Raw genomic sequence first — 22,793 nt, 5'->3', positions numbered from 1 at the left:
AGGCTATGGGGTGACCCAAGTAGCCTCTCCCATGGAATTCTGGCAATGGGTGACTCCTCTTGTCCCCAAGGTGAAAGCTGTCTTTGTGGGGCTGGGTCAGAGCTTATGTCTCCCAGGGGTTTTTGAGGCTCCCTGAGCTGCCACGGTGCCTCACGGTAAAGCTCACTGTGTGCTGCAGATGGGAGGACTCCAGTGATGGGATGGGGGAAATGGGGCAGGAAAAGATTTGGGTCCTCCTTGCAATCTGATGATCCCCTGTGCTCCTTTGGGTGCATGCGGAGCAGTTTTTTATCACAACAATCTAACACCAGGTAGCTAGACAGACCAGGTTCAGTAGAGCAGGCTTTTCCTTAATGTTTCTTGACGTTAACAGCTCCATTTCTCAATTAAATTGGAAAATAAAGTTGATTATGTGTGTCTGCAAGGTGACACTTTACTTTTGACCAGTAACTGTAAAGTAAACGGGAAAGGTCACAAATAAGTAGTGTTTTAGTTTGGTAAATATCACCTGGAAGGCCACAGTGACTTAAGGCAAGGCTGTTGTTATTGTTCCTACAGCCAGCAAGCAATGTTTAAAAGACTTCTATATTTATAAAGGGACAGATTTGGATGACATGGCTCTATTTTTTTTTTTTTTGAGAGCACTTTCTGTAAATACAGAAAAGTTCTTGCGCGTGTTTCTTTTGTAGCATTTCCATGTACTTGTTTTGTTTCCAGTAAACATTGTGAGCTTAAGCCTGCCTGTAAAAAACTTCTGTCTTTGCACTCAATTTCTGACAGAAATGACATTCAGAGATGAGATGTACAGATGAAGATATTTGAAGAAAATAGTGGATTTTCTTAGATAATATTGATGCTTTTATAGGATCATTAATAAAGATCTGTCAGAGCTAACAAAAACTCTTTAGAGGGTACAAAGCAAAAGCGTTTAGTGTTAGCTTTGGTTTAATTTTCTCTAGTTAGGCCATACTCATTTCCTCCAAGGAAAACAGGACTGCTTATTTTTGCTAATTAGAAGTACATCACTGGTCTGAATCACATCTGTAATTAGTAGCAAGGTTTTAAGTAGATGTCAGAGATTTTTTTGGTATAAGATTTGCATTGTTAATCTACTATACATGCATACGTATGCGTAAGTACAGTCTTAATGAACAAAAGGAACAGCTGGTTGTTTTTCAAAACAATCAGGTGCTTCCTAAGCTGACATTGCTGTTCCTTCTGCTCAGAGCTGATTTTCTTGCATCTGAACAGCTCGATTTTGTCACTGGAAAGTAAGTGGAGTTGGGAAACCAGAAAATAAGCCTCTGCTTTGCTTCTGTCATCCACTCAGGCTAGTAATGCACTCCACAGAACTGTTGGTGTAAATAGCATTCCTTAGGCTTGTTTGCTTGATTTTTGAGACAGATAGAGGGAAGAAAATGTTCGGGGGGGGGGGGAGAAGGTTTTGAGGGAAGGCTTGCAGCGAAGCAGGCCTGGGAGATGGAAGAGCTGGTTTGGAGCATGGTTCATGTCCCTGCTACGTCCAAACTGAACCACTGAATAGGTGCAAATGTAGATGGCAGGCTAAAAATGGAAACTATTCAAACCAAAGGCAATTAATTTGTATACAGACGGCTTTCTGGCATTCACAGCTGCATAGATTTTGGTTGTGTACTTTTTTAGATGTGCTGCAGAAGGTTAAAGCCTCTATACGTCCATCTCCAGCTGTTCATGCACATAAAATAGATAAGAAAATGAAGCCAAGTGAGCATTGTGTGTAGTGCCAGACTTGCTTGCTGAGATAGGCATCTCAAACAGTAGAGCAACATCCTGGCCTGTCAAATGGCCCTTGTATTGGCCTTTTATGAGAAGAAATTACATATTTTATATCAAAGGAGTCACTTCAATTTCATAAAAATGAAATATGGAGAAGTGCTACATATATGTCATATCTCTAGGATAAAACCTAGGACTGAAAACCCTGAACAGAAGTGGAGGATTGCTGAAAATATGAAATGCAAGTTCTTCAAGCAGCTTTGGTATATCCTGGTAGCTGTGTCTCTGGAAACTCTATGATTTAAGCTGTTTGACAAAAAACCAAGTGTGCTCTTCATGTGCTTTTTATATTGCCAAACAGGCAATCAAGTTTTAAAAAAAAACTTATTAAGCCATACTTTAAAAAAACAAAACCATTTTTGGTTAACAGGAAATATGCTTTGATTTGCATTTTCATGTAGAACATGAAAAATACTAGGGCAGTTAGGGTTTGGGTTGGTGGAAACCTATATTTTTGTCTTGCAATTCTTCACCTTTAAAAAAGAAATTAAAAAAAAGTTTGGAATAGCTGGTTCAAATGGTCAAAACATTTAGACCAGGTGTTCCAAAACTGTCATGTAAGTGCCTCTGCAGATATTTCAAGCTGGTACATGACCACCATTGCAGTGCAATTACTGCTCCATGTGCATATATTGGCTGTGAATTGTCACCACTGCTCAAGTGGAACAGTTGCAGCCCGGGCATAAAATTATCTCAATTTTCTTTCTCAATTTTTTTTTTTTTTGGTGGCATTGTTAACTGGAATGATCTGTCTGTACTGCAGGTTTTGGGGTTTGATTGGTGTTATTTTTTTGCAGGGATGGGTAAAAAACTCACTTCTCTGTTTTACTTTTGGTCTGACTTCCTACTGAAAAGCACCATAGCCACCACCTAGTGAGGCCCAGTTGGCTTGCAGACCACTGGAGTGCCTCCCAAAGGGCTCCAGTCTTCCCTTATCAGCTGTGTACAGTATGGATCTGTGCATGGATTGCTCTTAATCTCTGCATGCTCCTGCTGCGTTGGCACAGCGGTGAGTCTGCAGCTGTAGGAGCCATGTGCCTCATCTTCCTGCTTATTTCTTATTACAGAGCTCCCTTCTGGAGAGTGGGGACCTGGGAAGGGATGTCAAGAGTCCAGCTTGTTCTCTGTTGTGAGAAGGGGACCTAGTCTTTCAGACAGGAATTCTCTGTGGGAAATGAGAGGGCCCATCCTGCCAAATCTAGAGGGATATTGCACCTGTTTACTCATCACTAATAAGACTTCTCTATTTAATGTTCTCTGGGGTATGTGTTTCTCCCTTGATCTACTTGGAGCGCTTTCTCCTGGTTAATGATCTGAGTTTGCCAAGCACACTGACTCATTTTGGTGCTGGTTTCCATTATGTCAGCTATTAATGGGTCACTGCTCGGATGGTGGGAAATCTGTTCCAGGCTAATAGCGAGGTGCACAAGTGCCTCTCCATGGTGTATTTGCTACCTGTGCACACATGTTCTGGCTTGATAGGTGGTAGCAAATCCCACAGCAATATGGGATGCAGCATCTATTCTATTAGCAGTCAATTCCTAATCAGCCTTTCATTAGCACATACAACACTTCACCTTTTCTAGGGTTTTTTTTACTATGTGACTGAAGGAGAGTGAGAGGAAACACGCTGATGTGCAGAGGAAGGTGTTGATAAGTAAGGAAATCAAATTCTTCCCAGGAGAAGCAGTTCTTGCAGTAGAGGAGGTAATAATGCAGGGTAAGGAAGTGTCTTGGAGCTGCATATTAAATCTGTCTCTCTGGCATTTTCCCTGAAAGTCAGTAACAAGGCTGTTGAGGAATTCGAATTTATGAAGGCAATTCAGAAGAGAAGTAGTGCAACACAGAGAAGCATTGAAGAAAACTTGGTGGGTTTTATTTTAGGTCTCAAGTTTTGACAACTCAGAATGACACTGTACCAGCCGACAGCAATTACTACAGGAGCAGATCCTTCTGTTGCCTTTTCCTTCTTACATTCAGATAATGTCCTTTTGCTTACAGATGGTTGCCTTCATATGTACACAGAGATTTTTAGTGTTTCCTTCACTGTATGGATAAAGAGAGAGTCAATGAATGAAAATTAGAGATGGGTCCAAGCTTGGATTTTATTTCTGAAATTCACCCATTTTCCATGAGGAGAGGATCACGTTTTCTGGCTGTGGCAGCGTTCCTAGAAGAAAAGAGTTCAAGACTATTTTCTTTTTATAAGCTGTTTCTATGGCTGAAAGCCCCTAACAGGGTGAGTTTTTGTTTGTTGATTTTTTTCTCTTTAGATGGTGTCTGAAAATCTTTCAGGGATCGAAAGAGGTGAGCAAAGAAACAAACAAAAAAAAGCCCTCAAAAGAGCCTACCATTCATACCTCATTCATTTTGGAGGAAGGTCTCTTATGGTCTCTTATGAGAAGTTAGGCTTCTCATAACTAGGACAATCCTAGGAGGGGCCTTCATCCATGCAATCATTCACAGGCTGATAGCTAAAGCCAAGATCTTTGATGGCAATACCTTTCCTTACCAAGGAGAAAATGAAAAAGACAGTCTTTGGATGTGCTTGCACAGGAAGGAAATATCACAATTAATGCTGTGCTGAGGTCTGGAAAACCTTTTCGGCATAAGGCAGTGCAGAGACAGTCTCCCTAGAAGGAAAAGGGACACTGAAGGATTTATTGTGTTGCAGTATTTATTATATAAGAGGAATTTGCATGGTAAAGAGAGAAAGCAGATTTTATTCAGAATATAGAGGATGGGATGAATGATGTTAATGAAAAGCTGATTGATGGAAGCAGAAGTTTTTCTACTATGCCACTCATATTTTCTGAACCCCAGCAATCATCATTATGGACATCTGAGTTAAATGATGGGTGTATTAATCCTTTGGCATGCTAAATTTTTATAGAGAGGTTGCTGTGCCAAGATAGTGGTGGGATGAATCCAGATGTGATCCTACAGATGTTAGTTAGGGGGCCCATTCTCCCCAGCTTAGAGGACAGCTTCAGAGAGCGATTTAGCCCAGATATGCTTGGCATTGCATTTTGGCACTACTGATCTCTCCCCACATGGAGTGGAAATGTAATATAGCCACAGCTTGGATTTAGTCCATCCTCTTCTAGGTCCTTCACCAGCCATTTCAGTCAGGACTCCAGCTCCCATATGCTCTTTGCTTTGTCCCACTGAAATGGGGGGCCCTAGAGAAGGGGTGGATGGTTGTTTAGATGCCTCTGTTTTTCTTCAAACGCAGGAACCCTCGTGATTAATGGGTGGTACTCTGACAGTTGGGATTGTTCTGTTTATTTTAGTTCTTGTTCTAAGAATAAGACTGCTTGAATCGCTGTGTTAATAAATACAATCCCAAGTAGAAGCATGTGTTTTGCAGACTATTTTTGTTATCTGATTGGGCTTCTTCACATCCTCCTTTTGTGACTAAGTCGAACCCACAGTCTGCCGAGTGTCTGCCAGGATAAGAACCTGCCTGTCAGACTCAATGCCACTAATCATTTCCCTGTTTTGTTTATTTCAGCTAAGATCCCTAAACATCAGCCAGCAGGTCCTGACAAGAGCTTGTTTGCTGGATGGAAATCAGTGTCCTGATTTCTCTTTGACAGCCACTAGTGTTGTGCTGGTGGCCAAAATTGGTAGGGCACCACATCCCAAGAAGTCCTCTATGGCTCTGCCACAGCTTGAGATTGCTTTGAGCTCCCTTTGTAGCAGATAAAAATTTCCTATAAGAAATTAACTCTGCAAGGGTGAAGGGCTTGTAAACCAAATGTTCAGAGTGACACCTTAAGCTGAGGGACTGTGAAAAGTCAAGATTGTGTGCCCTCACTTGAAGCCTAGCAATCAAGCTGAAAGTGTAGAGATTGCCTTGTGATACACTATTATCAATTAACCACCTGTCAGGGATTTTCTGTGACTCAAAGAAGTAATGGTTGGCTGGCTGCTGCTTCCTAGGTAGTCCCTCATAATATGGTCCTATTTCCTCTGTCTTAGGTAAAAGCTAATCTTTGACATTGCAAACGATTTGTGTTTGTTCTCATTATGTCAGGCATGTCTGTGAGATGAGTCAGATGAGCAACTCATCATGACCAAGACAGCTGAAATTATACAGAAGACACTGATTTAGTTGCTATTATTGTTTTCTCTAATATACGGGAAGTCAACCATATGTTAATTATTTTTCTTCAGAACAGCTCCATTAAAATTTAAACTGATGTTGTTAGTGGCATGAAAATCTCTTTCAGTCACGTGAAAACACTGTGTAGCCAGCAGCCCTTGGGGTCCTTTGCTTGGGTTGTAGATCTTTCAAAAGCTAATGTGACAGAGTGTGCCTTTCTTCCCTAAGTGAGAGATGGGACCCTTTACTATTTTGTGTTTATTATTAATATTGATTAATTATATGTATCTTAAAATTCACCGTATGGACAACTGTTCTCCCTTTACCTGAACCCATAGAGGGATCTAATGCAGGAGAACCATAGGATATTTCAAGATTGCCTGGGGGATGGTAGTTAAAGAACCTGTGGTGGTTAAAGAACTTAGGCCTTCACTGTTGGTGAAGTTGAGAGCTATGTGCTTCTAAACTCCCATTTTCTGAATCAGAAGAGTTGTACAGTGCTTTCAATATTTAGTTCTCTTTTTCTTAGAAAGGGCTAAGCTGAAAAAATCCAACCCACTCTGTGATCTAAAGAAAAACTGGAAAGATTTTTCATCTTAAAACTGTTGAATGGCTTTCTCTGCAGACAAGGAGTGTTATCTAACTGATTGGAACAATTTTAAGATATGATATGCCTGCACTGCATGAATAAATTTTATAATTTGGGCCTTAATTTGGTAATGCAATTGCACTCACAGACACTTCAACATTGTGGCAACAATCAATTCATATAAACTTACTGGATTTCTCTATGTAGTTATCTAAGAATCTCATTTGTAATCAAATAGTCTTCTTCCAATTCAGAATGCCAAGCCAATTTTGGTAGTCTTTTGTAAATGTTTCTAATTTGAAAATGCCCTATAATTGTTATGTTTGCTCAATATTACAAAGTGGAGGGGGGGCCCAAGAGTTTTTTGGCTTTACAAGGACATGAATGTGTCACCCACTACACACACAGAGCCAAAGTAGTCCTTAACAATTCCTGGGGCACACTGCAGAGATATTTGTGAATACTTTGTGAAGATGATTTTTCCCTTTTGTCTCCATTGTCCCCCAAACTCAAAACCATCCAAACAAAACCTTAAGAAAGTCCTCAGGATGGTAGGTTAAAATGTGCATCTCAAAAGAAAGCAAGGGAAGTGCTATTGATTGTGATTTAATCCTAAAATGCAGAACTCAGACTCCCAAACTGGAAGATTTTAAGAAAAAGGAAAGCTTTCCCCCCTCCATCTTTATGCAGTTTGATTTTCCATGACTTCTCTCACTGTGGCACTGTGGGTGTGAGGGAGTGGGAAGCAATTTGAAGTTGAAAAGTGCACCTTTGATTTGGAGCCTTCCCTACTTTCTCCAGCTGAGATGATTTCCTTTTGCTTACCCTAAAACAACGACAACTGTTCCAGGCTTTTTATTTCTGTCCAGCTTCTTCCTTCCTATTTCACCACCTGGTCCGCTAGATATCCCGCTGAAGTAGGATGATTAACATACAAAATTCCAAGCCTCCAAATGCTTTTTCTAGCCTTCAAGTTACTCTTTTCAGTTAAATAAAAGTGGTTTGGTGTGGCAGGTATTTGTTTAGTTGGTTGGTAAGGTAGTTTATTAGAGCTTTTGGGTTTGTTTTTTTTTTGGTGGGTGGGGGGTAGGGAATGGAGATTGTTGTTTGGTTGTGGGGGTTTTTTTCCCCATTCAGTTTATTAATCTTCCATTATGTTTTGCATAATAATCTGAGCTTGTGGCAGGACTTCATATCAGTTTTGGTTTTCTAAAAGTGAGCACAGTGAATCAATGACCTCAAAAACTTCTGGTACCTAATGCTGAGTGTTACAGTAAGTGCACAGCATTAAACTAGAGTCATTCCGCTTCTTCCTTCATCTGTTCCTCTGTGTGGCATTTGGAAAATGCTTTAATCAGCTTTTCCATTCCTCTGTCTCATCGTATTCAGGTCTTGCTATTTGTTTTTTGTTTTTGCTTTGCATAGACATCATGGAGAAAACAAGCCCAAGGGCAGCAGCAGAGACTTTGTTGCTGGATTTGCATACAGAGCTCTGTCCATGTTGCCCAGACATTTTATCCTGCAGAAAGCTGCAGGATAAAACGAGTTCATCAAATTCTCAGGGTATTCTGGTAGGCAGTATCTTGTGCCTCGTGATCATTTGGAGATGATAAAATGCTGCTTCATAATGGCCATTCCCTGTCTGTTCCTTTTCCTGTTCCTGCCTGCTGCCCTCGTCACTCCACACCCACGCAGTCCCCTAGAGCTGTCCTTGGGCCCCAGTGCCTTCCCCTTCATTATCTTCTGTCATCTGCACATCCCAGGCTGCTCTTAGGACCCCGTGCAGCAGCCCTGTGTGCCCAGCCCCTCTGAACTGGAATGCAGCAGCTGGTTTTCTCTTGGTGTGAGTTCAGACCCATTAAGAGCAGTCGGTTCCCTCCACCGAGGCAAGGTGCAGGTGGACTGCAGGGTCACAGCTGCCACCTAATTGCTGTAGCTCCGTCTCCAGGAGTAGGAATTAGCAGCTGCATCAGGTAAAGGGTGGTTCATGCTTTATGTTGAGTATTATCTTAAAAGGAGAGAAGAAAAATCTCAGATATAGAAGCACTTAGAAGGATTGTGTGTGATAAAATTCTAATATTTGCTTTTTCCGAACTCCTTTGACAAGGGAAAGAAAGTAGGAAAATATTAATTTGGGAAGTTCTCGTTTGGGAAGTTCATTGGAAAAGGGAAAGAAATCAGGGAGAAATAACGTGAATAATTCAGAATGAGTGGTGTAAACTATGAGCTGTTGATCACTGCTTTATTATGCAGACACAGATTTCCATTAATATTCCTTCTTTTGAAAAAAGAAATCTTGTCTCTGCTGTTGTATGCTTAATTGAGCACTTGAGGCAAAAAACCCCTCATGGCAAAAAATAAAATAAAACAAAAAACCCTATGGTATGCAGATTTATTCTTCAGATGATGTTCATATAATTTTTTTTTAGGAAAGTTGTTTCCTGCCATACATCCTAACAAGATTCTCTGAAGCCTCAGGCCTCTCCCATGAAGTGGGTACATGGGTTTGGTCAGCATCACAGAGTGTGACTGCAGTGGGAAAACCGGAGTTGAAATCGGTCGTGGAGAGCTTGTGTTACACTTGAAAGAACAAATATATTTTTATGTATATATACATAAAATTTCTATATATACATAATATTTTCTAGAGAGAGAAATCAAATCCACAGTTAAATTGAATGGTCGTTCCTTGAGAAGGCTTCTGTTACTTGTGGCTTAGCTGTAACAGAAAACAGACTCTGTATTAGCACAGACTCTCAGCAAGATATTTTAGTTATAAAATGTCAAAGCCTCTTCAAAAATAATGATTAAAATATTGCCTGGCTTTAAAAATGAGCACCACAACTTTAAGAAAACATTGTTGCCCCACTCCTTGTAGATCAACACGTGGCAAGATTATTTCAGTGGAAATATGTGCCCACAGGCTATGTATTTTTGTGTTTTGTTTAACACCGGTTGGCATCTGAGATCAAGAAAGCTTAAACCAATTATGAGTAGCTGGTGCAGCAAAAATCGTGATTGATACATTTACAACACAGGGTCGATTCTTCTGGCAATGTTATTGTTTTAAGAGGGGAAAAAGGGGACATCAGGCATGCAACTTTGAAGCCCTGAATTAACACAGTGCTCTGACCACATAGAGATGTTTCCTCCCTCTGTGCAATCAGTGGATCTTGCACTGATTGCAGCCTGCAGACCTCGAAGAAGAACCAGCTGTGCAATTGTTGCTAAGCCTATTTCCCTCTTCCCTTTGATTTACTGGATTATTTAATACAGCAGAATGGTAGGAATTTAAAAATGAAGAAGCGATGTTGAGTCATCTAGTCCATCTTTCACCAGGATTGTCTTCTCCAGATCTTTGTCCAGTCGTGGACAGACTTTGTGATGTGATTGGACTTCAGCCAATTTCCTTTGGAAGATTGTTATACAATAGAATATACTTCATTATAAGAATTTTTCCCTGTCAGCCTAAACTTTACTTTGCTTGGTATAATCACATTAGTCTTAGCTATATTTTCCTGAAAAACCCTATTAAAAAAATCCTTAGTGTGTATATCCTTTCAGAGCTTGGTAGATAATTATCATATTTCCCTTTCAATAGTGGCTTTAGTCGAGCTATACATATTTAGTTATTTTAATATTTTCCTATAAATCCACCTTCCTGATGACTTTTATTGCTATCATTGAGCCAAATCTCAAATTCTTCTATTTAATATTCAAATAGAAGAGGAAGGACTGAATAAAGACTTACAGATTAGATCATGATGTCATTGAAAACCCATCCTTTGAACCAGTGTTTGTGCCTTCAGATCTGTCTGAATGCCAGCTCTCCTGAGGCAGACTTCAGTCATAAGATTTGTCTCAACTTTCTTATCTACAGCATAAGTTCCTACATCAAAGCTACTTTCCCTAGATTCCTTTATGATCATTGGACCTTATAGCTGCATGCAATTAATCTAAGCTGTTTTAGGTATCCACATTTAGGATGAGAGGAATTGAGCATTAGAGGTATGTATTGGTCTCTGTCCTGGACCTGACTTCCTTGGGTAGTTAAATATAGGGTGTGTGGATGTTTGGATACTGTGGTTCAAGAAGTGGGAAGAGTCAGTGTTGGTCATGTCAATGCCACCTCAGCTTCAAAACAGATGTTTGTTGATGCAGCAGATGTTGCAGCAGATGTTTGATGCACTGTGTGTCCTGAGACCATTCCTAACACAGTTGAATGGCATTGAATTCAACACACAGGAATGAGAATAATATGATGGATGAAACTGCCTTGTGCGTAGGCATAGAATCACAGAATAACTCCAGTTGAAAGGCACTCCTAAGGATCATCGAGCACAACTCCCTGCTCCTTGCAGGACAGCCTAAAACTAAACCATGTCACTCAGAGCATCATCCAGATGTGCCTTGAGCTCTGACAGGCTCACTGTTGTAACCACGTCCCTGGGGAGCCTGCTCCAGAAAGCAGTCACCCTCCCACCCTCTTCTCTGTGTCCAATCTGAACTGAGGTAGGTGTAGCATTTACCCAGAGAGTATGAGTCTAGATGCCAGATTTATTGGTTTTCAAGTTTCTTTGGACTGAAGGAAATCTATGATCAATGCCTTTCATTTTTGAAGGCCTCTACAAAATGGTTCTTACCTGACAGATGCCAATCGCTCTTCCCTTCTCTATCAGGTATTTCTTCTCTGCTGACAGCTTAGAGCTCACAATCCTCACTGCAGCCCAGGGTAGATGCCTGCTCAGATGCAGTTCTTACCTCTAGTCACGGGTTATGGATTGCTCTCCATACAGGTCCAACCATTCCTGGTTTATACTGGAGTAACTAGGAAAAGAAATCAGCATCTGCCTTTTGTTTATTAGTTAAAAGAAAAAAGTTTAATACGTTTTCCTTGTGATTGATTACCTTCTGTCAGACTTTCTGACAAAATATGCTAAGCCTCCATTCCTAATAACTTGTATATAATGTCCAGGAAATTAAACCTTTGTACTAAATTCCTTTGTAGGGCAAACACCAGAGAAGGAGGAGAGATGTTGAAACTGAGGAATAATAACTGCTCAAGATAATACATTTATTAATTAGTCCTGAATGAATTTAGACTGAACATTAACAGAAATTTTTCAAACGTCCCAAGAGGGTGAAGTTGTGGAATAAACTCCAAGTGTACTAGTTGAGAAGAAAAACAAAACTTGAAGAGAGAATTTGGTAAATTTAGCAAAGTTTTTATGAGAATATGTAGAAGCATTTACAGAGATTGAAAAAAAACCAGCCAGGCATGCAATATGAAGTCATGGTGTACCAAAAGGGCTAAAAAGGAGACTGGCCAATGCTCATGTGCCTGCACTATCATTTATTTCATGTTTAATGCAATGGCTAGTGGCTTCTGCTGGTTATTAACAGAGGGCAGAAGACTGCAGTCCAAGGTCAGTATAAGAATTTCCTTGCTGTTGCCAGACCCTTGGAGTGGGATGTCTCTTCTTGAAAAACATATGGGACTCTGGTCTTGGTCTGTTGTTGGTGATGCTAGGAAGGGCCTGTATGGAGTGCATGTGTCTCTGTGGAAAAGACACTGTGTCATCAGTCCTCCTGGGCAAAGCAGGAAGAGAAACCTGGCCAAGACCCAGTTCATCCTCCTGAGAAGTGTATTCCTTCAATACTGCGGCCCAAACACTGTACCCAGCCTTTTCCCAGCTGGAGCTTGTGCTGAAAGCTTGCTAGTCAATAGGTTCTGCTCCTAATTCACAGTAACTGGAACAAAGTGCAGCTATCCTCATCATTCACAGAGACACGCAATCCTCAGAAACCCTCAGAGACTGCAAGCCTACCACAGCATGCTATAAGTCATCGTGACACTGGCAGACAGTACAGGGCTGTCTGTTGGGACAGCTAACTTTGAAGCATCAGCATGCTGGAGATGAGAAGAACTTGGAGAAGTGTGAGCTAGGCAGGTATTTTTAGCTGCCTTTTCTTAAAATTGCCCTGCTTTCCTAATACTGTTTTATCATCACCATGGTGAACTAATTCTGCCACTAGCCTGTCTGCTAATTATTCTTATCTTGATAAACTATTCCTCATTGGATCTGACTTTTCAGAGAATGACATCTTGGTGCCTGGCCTCCTTTTCTTACACTAGACATGAGCGACTGCTTAGGAAGACTTCCTAAACTCCTCTCAAGTTGTTTGATCTTGCTCCTCTTCACAGCTCCGTCTTCTGTGCTGGTTCTGTGACAGAAGGGAATATTATAATTTTCTTCTTTAAAGTAACGTAAGCAGACAACTCTGAATTGCATCTGGCCCCCATTATAATAGGTGTCTGTTTCAAGGAGGATTTGATGGTTCTCTTGTTCCTCTTATGGATTTTTTGACCTACCTGTGGCTTCTAAGACAGGATGTTACTGGTGGGTATTTCTGAGTGATTCCTCTTTTTATGCAGGAATGGGGTATCATAATCTTCAGATGTTATTGTTCTAATGTGTAAGGACTTTCCAGGACAAATGAATGTCATGGTCACACTGAATTTACCCATGCTATCCCCATAAGTCTTGTAAAAAATATTACCTGTATTGAACTTACTGGAACTCTTTCTTACATTCCTTATGATGATTTGAACAGGGGTTTCCAAGAATTGTCACTTTAATTAGAAAGGTAAAGGATTAGAGATTTGTTGCCTCTATTGCATTCAGCGGTTGAGCCAGTCTTTCACTGGTATGAAGAATGCAGTACTTCTGCCTTGTTTTTAGAACAAAAAACCCCAAAAGGTGTGTATCTTCTTATGAAATTTCTATTCCAACCTCTAGACTGCAGTGACAGCAGCACATTTCTTTGTATCTCAGACACTCTGTAGAGATGGAGGAAGGTGGCTTAGGCTCTGTATTGTCAAACCAAAAGCAGTGGCTGTGTTGTGTGCCTCCCCTGCCTTTGTCAGGGCAGGTGGGGACCCTTCTCTTCAGAAATATTGATTAATGTTGCTCAATAGTTCCACAGAAATATTTCAGGTTGGGAGTCTTAGGCTGCTACTTTTGAGACATACTTCAGAGCAGTTGAGTCCTTTCTTGCATTTTCCCACAGCTCAGGGAAAGAGGGCATTTTCAGCCACTGGAATTTCACTTTCTTTGAGTAGAAAAAAGTCTGAAATCTAACAAACTTTTTTTTATTCTTCTCATTTTTCTTTTTTTAACAAGGAACATGGGTTTGTACTAGCTTGCCAAGGAGCTTATCAAATTAAGAAATGCACTTTCTCACCTACTTCACTGTCAGTTCAGGATATCCCAGAACCATTTGGTGTTACTGATTATGCTGCTGTCCAGCATGTGTAGTTTGTCCATAACAGTGATGGGTTAATATCCTCACTGCAGAGGATGGCAGGAATCTGTCAGTGGATAGGGATGTGGGACAGGGTGGACTGGCTCTGCTTCTCACCTATTTTGTTAAAGCAGTACATCCTGATTGTAAATGCTGCTGTTCCTGAAGAAAAGAATCCTGAAAAACCACCACAAAGTAACAGGTTAAGAAATGTTTTTGTGCATTATCATGTAGCACACTCTATTGCACAAAGTGCGACTGTAATTTTGTTGATGGTCTACACGTTAATATAATTAATTGAAGCTGTTTTCCTAAGCTGAATCTGGAGTCTGTATTAGAGGCTCTTTTTGTACCCTGAAATCTATTGCATGTTACATCTTAAGGGAGCTATAAGAAGATTGACTCCCAAGAATAATAATTTTCTCTCTATTTCAGGGAAAAGTTAGAACGTTTAATTTTACTTATGATAATTAGTATAATTTTATATAGGTTCAGGAGATAAGAGAGGAGGTGTGACATGGAACTTTTTTAATTTGCCTTTATTACCTATATCAGCTGTGAATCTGTTGGCCTTGATGCACAGTCAAAAAGGGAGAGATTTTTCTGTACTTGTAGATTTATGTTAAAAAGAACAAATTTAAAATAGGGATGGTAATGATGGAAGCTGAAAGAGTTATTTCGGGAAATGAGGTAGAATAAAGGAAGGCTTGTCATGTTAATTTATTCCCTGATTTTAGTGTTTGACTGAATGCAAAGCTGGAGGACCAAGTTTGAATATGAAAACAAAAGACATAAAAATGAAAACTGCCTGCTTTGTTAAATATTGCTAACTGGCATCTAGAAGTGATACTGGCATGTAGAAGTGATACATTGTGTTGAAGATATCACCCCTTAATTGTCAGTTATATAAACCCAAAGCTAGAAAAATGTTATAAACACTCACTCTAATGTATATTCATTTGCACAGAAATAAAAGCTTTTTACACGGTGCCTGGCACATACTGAATATTTAGTGTAACAGAATGGAAAGGATTTTACAAGTTAGTGCCTTTAAAATGAGGAGATCACAATACATTTCTGACATGGTATTCCAACTTGGACTCTTATTTTACAATTTAGTTAATTCTCAGTGCAGAAAATGTGGTCCCATGATAGAGAGATTTGAGAATCCTGCACCAAGTACTGCTCATCTTGGTCATTTTGCCTATGGCACTGAGCAAAATTTGTGTCTAGCTTTGACAGTAACAGCAATTACTTCTGTTTTAACAAGAATCATCTAATGCACGAAGGACCTAGTGCACAAGTCTTGTGAGGAGAGGCCGAGGAAACTGAAGTTGTTTAGCCTCGAGAAAAGGAGGCCTAGGAGGACCTTACCCCTCTCTACTTGAAAGGAAGTTGCAAACTGGTGGGAGCCAGTCTCCTCTCCCTGGTTGCAAGCAATAAAATGAGAGGAAATGGCCTCAGGTTGTGCCAGGGAAAGTTTAGATTGGATATGAGGAAAAATTCTTCAGCAGAAGGATGGTCAGGCATTGGTATAAGCTGCCCAGGGAAGTGGTTGGGTCACCAGCCCTGGGAGTATTTAGGAGTCACATAGATGTGGTGCTTAGGCACATGATTTAGGGGTGGCCTTGACAGTGCAGAGTTAATGGTTGACCTCGATGATGTCAGAGGTCTTTATAACCTGAGTGATTCTATCATACTGTGACATAAAGTAAGAGTTGAGACTGTTTATCTGTTCAAATACTACACTGGGAATTCTCCTAACATAACCAAGAACCGCCTGAGAAAGCGTTACCTAGTGTTCCTTTTCCTTTTATGGTCCCAGCATGAGATACAAGGAGATAATCGTGGTACTTCACAGTCTTCTTTCTCTTTCACACCTGCCTGCCCTTCAATGTAAGTGGTAAAGCCAAGATCCAGGAACTTTGCACCCTCTAGTTTCTGATGCACACATACTGTGCCATGTTCTTTTTCATGTGTCGTTTTTCCAAAGTAAAAAAAAAAATTAGAGACATTCTGTCTGTTTTTCTATAAACTTCTTAAAGGGTGATTGTGGGTTTTAGCTTCTTTGACAAAACACAAGGGTATTTTTATACATTCTTTTTTCAAGTCAGTTGGTGAAAAGAGCTTTCGGTTCTCAGGAGGGATAAAGCTCTAGAAAATGTTGATTTTTTCCATCAAAAATATTTTTTGCTCATAAGCTATTCTTTCCTTATCTTGATGGAAAAAAAAAAAAGACCAGATTTCTAGATCAATAATGTTGAAAACAGCAGCAGCAGCAGCAATCATCCTCGATGCATGTTGTTTTCTGGTGCACTTTCATATCTGAGCATTTCCTCATGCTGTAAATATCAGCCTGACTTGCGCTCAGGCTTCAACCTCACATCAAGCAACACCAGAAAAAAATAGGGGCTGTTTAAATGCAACAAGGCTTGGAAAAAACAATTTTTTAAAAGTGCCAGCATGTCAAAACATTGAAGGAAAATATTGAAGAGTACCAGCGAGCTTCCAGTTTGTCTCTTGCTGCATGTTTTTTCTGTTGAATAATCACATCTTCCAGTGCCTAAAGCAGTAGTTCTTTGTATGTAATGTGCGCTTCAGGGCATTCAAGAAAAAAAAAGATTGAAATTATCTGGAGGAAACCCAATCACTTTATTTCAAAGACAAATTAGATTGATCTCTCTTACCATTCTCCATAGATTTCATAGGCATGTTGCTTGTTGAAGTGGTATCAGGCATTTTATATATTATAGCAATTTGCATACGTTCATTAAGCTGCGCTTTGTAAAGCTCTCTGACAGGGGTATTTGATGAATCCTTCTGTGGACTGCATAGCTGCTTTATGTGGAGCAATCTGTTAAATCATGCCTTTGTCCTTCAGATTGTCAGAATCAGTAAGTGAAGCAGATGTTAATAACTGTGGGAGAGTTTGGGGTTTTTTGGTGTTTGCGGAATATGGGATAATATGTGAAGGGCATAATGTGTTTGTAAAAGCGACAGCTGGTGTTATTAAAGACAGAAAGTCTGCTACAAGTGAAAACTTTCTCTGGCATCTTGTAGCAACTCCAGGAGGTTTTTTGGAACAGTCAGGTGGGTGGTCAATTCTAAAATAAACTCTGCTAATATTATGCACAGCAAAATGCGTGCTTGTACTTAACACACAATTGTTCTTATATTTGGTTGCAAACATTCTGTCACAGAGCTATCTCAGACATGCAATAATTCATAACATTTCTCTGTAAATATGTCATAAGAAATTCCCAGGTCAACAATCCTGTGAAATGTGTCTGTGAGAAATATAATTTCATGCATTATCGAATTAGTAGGGTTTTGCACCTGGTCAGTTTGAAGGTTACCTTTATGACACAAGTTTTGCAGGACCTGACAGTTCAGTCCCTGGAATCTCTACTTATTGTCAAGGTCACTTTGCTGAAGATGTTTCAGCCAGGGAACAGCCTATATTTAGGTGGTTAACGTGCTACGTCTGATGGGTGGTAATTCCTGTCAAGATGTGGTGAGATGAGTGCAGAGGCCTCGCAAGTGAAGGTAAAATGGGCAGTCATAAACTGGGTAAGAAATGAAAGGAATAAATGAGAGGCAAAACGTAGCTTAGGGGGTGCCTCAGGAGAGGCCAGCAGAGGTGGAGGTGCTGATCTCCTCTCCCTGGGGACCAGTAACAGGACTCAAGGACGTGGAATGAAGTTGCAGGGAAGTTCAGACTGGGCAGTATGAAAAGGTGCTTCACTGGGTGTGTAGTCAGTCACTGGAGCGGGCTCCCCAAGGAAACAGTCATGGCATCAAGCTTGTCAGAATCCAAGGAGTGTCTGGACAATGCTCACAGTCATTTGGCCTAGTTTTAGGTAGTCCTGCAAGGAGCAGAGAGCTGGACTCAGTGATTCTTGGGTGTCTTCCATCTGTAGATTTTCTGTGATTCTATGTGGAAAAAGTTGTTACAAGGCTAACTGATTAGGAAGTAGAAAAAAACAAGGACGTTACCGTAGAAAATAAAGGGTAAACTTTGACCGCCTTCTGATCTTGCAGATTTTTATTGGCATTATCTAATAAGTAGCTCCTGCTCATTTTAGAGGAGGTATTTTGCTGAGATTCACTTTGATGACATTCTCTTTGTGATTATGCATTATTGTGGAAATCTCTTTTGGGGAATTGAGTAGGAGGTGCAAAGGGTGGAGATGTAGTGATGTTACTCGTGCTTGTGTGATTGAATCTGAGCTTCTGAGCCTGGCTTGTCTGCAGCTGACATCAACAGCAGGAATGGCTACACAGTGCAGAGAATAAATAATCCTAGAATTGTCATGCTTGCAGTGATTGCCTGAAAATATGTAGAGAAGACCAGTGAGGGATTTCTGTTGTTCTTGCACATGAAAGTAGGCAGCAGCTACAAATCAGTGAATTGTTGCTTTTGTAAGAAGAATTGGCAGAATCTTTCATGCTGTTGCTGGATAAAAATTTCTACTGCTTCTGTTCCTCAGAGTGAGTCTTATCTTTCTGTCTGATTATCTTGCAAAAAATGAGCAGTGAAATAATTATCCATGCTGATATTTACATTTCATCTCTCTGCTTGAAAATTACTGGCTCACAGAAGGGAACAGAGGGAGTCCAGGACTCCTTGGGTGGGCTGATCCTTTGGAGAAGCAAATGTCTGCTCTTCAGCTGGGACACATAGGTGCTCCCAGCCGGTGACCATTGATGCATAGTGGGCGTAGACAATTCTATAGCTAATTCTCTTTGCCTTCACTGGGAATCATGTGGTAGGTACCAGTAGCACAGCTGCTGTGCAAAGCTCAGGAAAAACTCTGTGGAAAGAAAAGAGACAAGACTTCTTTTAATATGGGCTCTTAATTATCTTTAAGAGCTGTGCCTGTGTGGCAGTCCTGTGTGAAATGGTGTTTCTTGTTGCAGAATGCAAAGTTGCCAATAGTGCCACCAAAATACTCAATAGAGCATGTACTAATGATGGTGATTATGCAGAACAGAGATCAGACCGCAAGTGCAGTTGGACGCATGAACTTTCTTCCCATTTTTCCTTTTCTTTTTCTTTTCTCCTTTGTGTCTTTCCTTAGTCTACTGAGCCTGTTTCTTTCTACTGCTGCATCTTCTTCCTTTTTGTTTTGTTAAGCACATCAGTTTTAATAAATGCATTATGCTCAGGGTCACTGTGTGAGAATCGCCAGGAAAATTTACAGAGACTCTGGGACTAATTGTGATTAGGTGTTATATGTATCCTTACAAGGATGTACATCCATAATTTCACACCTGTAACAGAACTGCCATGTTCAGCATTTCTGAACATTAAAGAAATAATGCACTTAAGGATACCCTTGATTTTTCATGTGGTTTCCCTATTCATGTCACTGTTCTGCTGCAAGCTAAAGGCAAAATACTCCTTAAATGCACATAAGGATGCTTGTGGTTTCCTAAATCATTTATATTTTCTGATATGCCACTGGCATTTTTTCATATTCAATATGTTGTGTTTGCTTTTTCATTGCAAGTGATTGTAGCAAAATTACTATTTGAAAATTTTGGGATTTTTTAACGTTTTCTACTAATTTTGAACTCACGTGTAGAAATTGCTTAAGAATCTTTACAATATTGCATACCTTAAACGTAATGTGCTATAAATTACCATACCATCATTGTTATCACCCACAACATGTCTCAGGTGATGCACAACTTCAGAAGGACTGGCTCATGGGCTCATTTCTAAGTAGTAATTTTGCACAATATTTTTTTTTTTCATTTAAAGCCATATACTTTTAATGACTTTAAAAATATATAATCTTTTTTATCAGATCTTGGATTCTGAACTTGAAGCAGTTCTTCAAGATTATATGCTTCTTGAAACTGGGAAAGTATCTGCAATAAATAGGTACGTGTAATGGATACATTCATGCTTTGTGTTGGATGGTTTGGACCGTGTGAGTTTTGTTGACAGTTTAATTCTGAGCTTCTTACAGCTCTTGATAAATCTCAGTTGCTGTGAACAACTGTGATGGATCTTTGCAGGCTGAATTTTCAATAACACATGGTTATTGTAGGACAGAAATTTGGAAGGGTGTGACGTTCACAGTTGCTCAGAGATTAACGTTTAGCCAAACCCACAAACTTCAGAGTGAACAAAAAGGTGAGTCTCAACAAGCAAGTAAGAAGTTTTGAAGGTAAAAATCAGTGAGAGGAAGTGGCTCTTCTCCTGATCCCTCCCTACTCCCTTCACCTGGCTTTACAGCTATGTTGCCTTTGGGGCTTTTTTGCAACTGTTGAAGGTCATAAAGGTATGAATATAACTAAAGATGGGAAGGATATGACCATAAAGGTTAAAAACTTGGGTACATTGAAGTTCCTGGAAATTTTCTTCTTAGGTGTTTCAGTGATGCTCACATGTTACTTCAATCATTTACAGAAAATATTCAGGCAATTTCAGAAATACATTCTGGCATATAACAAAGCAATTTCCAGGTGATTTCTTTTTTAAAAGTCAGATCACACTTTATGGTTCTTGAAGCTCTACTGAACTCCTAGCAATGGAGAAAGTTAAATGAGAGAAGATTTAGAAGTTCTTATTCTTTCGAAAGAGTTCATAGACCTAGGCAATTCTTTTGAGATTCATTTCAGTTTGAAGCAGTGAAAGGTTTCTTGAATACTGGATGTAACAGCTGGACTTACCTCGATCTGTGTGAGAAACTTTGAAGAGATTTAAAAATGAGGAGAGGTTAAATGCTTATGCATGAAATTCACAAAAATGGATTTTTGCACTAAGTTGCTTATTCTGTAAGAATTTAAATGCAAAATATCTTCATAGCGTGCTTCACCTGTAGGTCCCAAGATATTTAGCAAAAGCTGGAGAAGAACGGTGGTCTCCAATTTATGCATGGGGTCAGGTACCTGCCTGGATCACCTAATGTCCTACTGCTAGAGCTTCTGGATTTTCAGACCTGTGTCCAGGCCTGTCAGAGGATCCCATGGAATGTCTAATTATCCTTTCAGAGTGTGTGCAAAAGATCAATGTTTCCGATGTTTATGTTTTCCTGATATTTCTCATATCTATTGGTGTGCCCTTACTGCTCCCTTTTGTGATACATTTCTTCACTCTCATTTCTTCCGCTTTGTTTTCTACTTTGCTTTCTTGTTTTGCTTTTCTATGTTTTCTCCTCTTTTTAATTCATTTGCAGTCTCTGGAGATATTAGCTGTAGTGAGACCTTACACAAGGAGGAGTTTCAGGGAAAAAAAATCATCACTGAATGAGCTTCCCTTTTACTGCCTCTCTAGAAAGCCTGCTGTAAAAGGCAACTTGCTGTCATTCCTGTAAATTTTCTTTTACAGCCAGCTCTGCTGGGTGTCCCCTTTGTGCCCTGTGAACATCTGTGTTGCAGCTTACGTCTGAACCCAACTGGAGAACAAATGTGTGAACCTGCTTCTTATTTTGAGCAGGAAGCTGCTGCTATTAGTAAGGCATGTGGCCCTGCTTCACCTGTGACTTCTTCATCCCCAGCTGGGAGAGAACCAGCTGTCTGGATTCTCCCCTCCCGCCAGCCATGCCCTTGTCCCTAGGGTAGCAAGTTTACCTGCTTTCCTCCAGACACTGTCCAGTGCCTGTCGTTTTGCAGCATTCATTTTATCCCTGAATTTTCCCCGAGGTGTCATGCAGGAAGGAAGAAAGCAGTGAGCACTGCAGGACTTTGTGACATAGCTTATTTTCTGCTGCTCCTGAAAACTTCTCCTTGCATGCACACAGTCATGCAGGTACCACCCTTCTGCATAAGCAAGAAATCCTTAATCCTTGAAGTATTCAGGCTCCAGGGATGCTGGAGCAGAAGAGAAAGCTTCATTTGCTAGGCTGTGCATAGGGGTTCCAGGAAACGTCGACAACGTTTCTGTGCCAGTTTTGGACACAGCACAAGACAGCTCGCTGAGCATAAATTAGGAACTTAACTTCAAACATACTTACTTCAGCCAACTTTTTACTTTAAAAGGGGAAAAAAAAAAAGGGGTGAAGAAAAGGAAGCAGCAGTGCTGCCCAGGTTGCAAAAGTGCTATCCCACTTGGGTGTGCTCAGGAGTGCTTGAAGTGTATAGGTGGTGAACTGCAGTCTCTGTGGCATATGTGTGTCTCCAAGGGAAAAAGGAAATCTGTTGTGTCAAGTTGGCTTCAGCTTATGCTCCAAGGGCTGTTGTGACAAGCCTGGAAGGTGCAGGAACTTTTGTGAAGGATCAGGTGTGATAGCAGAGAGCGACTATAACACTTGGGGGGAGGAAGCCGGAGTACTTGAGGTCAGGCTAAGTCAGCAGCCGTCAGCAGGCAAGGGAACACAGCTGATTTAGCAAGAGCATGCACCAATTCAACAGCTTCACTTAGATATTTGGGTTGGAGCAACTCAAAATTAGCAAATTCCTGGCTGACATCGCTGAAAAGGCTACTGGACAACTTGGTTTTCCTTGTCATTAAATGACCTCCCTTGCAGTAGAAGGGTATGTGAGTTTCAGAGTTTTTCAAGCCAGGTTAGAAAAAGTCAGCCCCTTTCTTTCCAAAACTATCCATCAAGGCAGTCCCAATGCACCCCAGACATCTCTGGGTGTGTGAATCTTGTGCAGGCAATGGTCTCCCCTGTTCATTTTGTGAATGCATTTGTTATGGAGGGAAGGGCTGGTCTGGCTGATTTTATGGCTGTAAGTGCTGAACAGCAAAAATTTTTAAACAAAAAAATCTGGTCCTCTTTAAACATTGGCGGACAGATATCAGTCTTCCGTCTGTGGCAGCCTGTGCCAAACAGCAGAAGAACTGCAAAGTTAGTGTTCTGAAACCTCAGAGGAATAACTGGCACGCTCCAACTTTTTTTTTTTTTTAATTTTTTTAAACTTCGCACAAATCTGAAACGTTAAACACAGAAAGTAAAGTTAAATGTGACAAGCAGGCAGAAAGTGGGAAGTTCAGCCAGAAGGGCTGTGCATGGAACAAAG

The 22,793-nt window shown here is 40.4% G+C and overlaps 1 protein-coding gene across 7 annotated transcripts in view; it reads left to right on the top strand.

Moving 5' to 3' along the window:
- The window catches only part of ENOX1 (ecto-NOX disulfide-thiol exchanger 1), a 356,510-nt gene that overhangs the window by 52,968 nt on the left and 280,749 nt on the right, over positions 1-22,793 (top strand). For 6 of the 7 annotated variants that reach the window (XM_036381515.2, XM_036381505.2, XM_036381527.2 and 3 more), the window contains exon 2: positions 19,631-19,707. The exons of the other annotated variant lie outside the window; for it this stretch is intronic. The gene's annotated coding sequence lies outside the window, so the exon portion shown is untranslated. The remainder of the gene's footprint in view (positions 1-19,630; positions 19,708-22,793) is intronic. 7 annotated transcript variants of the gene reach the window in all.

Source organism: Molothrus ater, chromosome 2 (genome assembly GCF_012460135.2).
Source record: "Molothrus ater isolate BHLD 08-10-18 breed brown headed cowbird chromosome 2, BPBGC_Mater_1.1, whole genome shotgun sequence".
In the NCBI taxonomy this organism is placed as follows: Eukaryota; Metazoa; Chordata; class Aves; order Passeriformes; family Icteridae; genus Molothrus; species Molothrus ater.
This window is presented reverse-complemented; position numbering and strand designations above follow the sequence as displayed.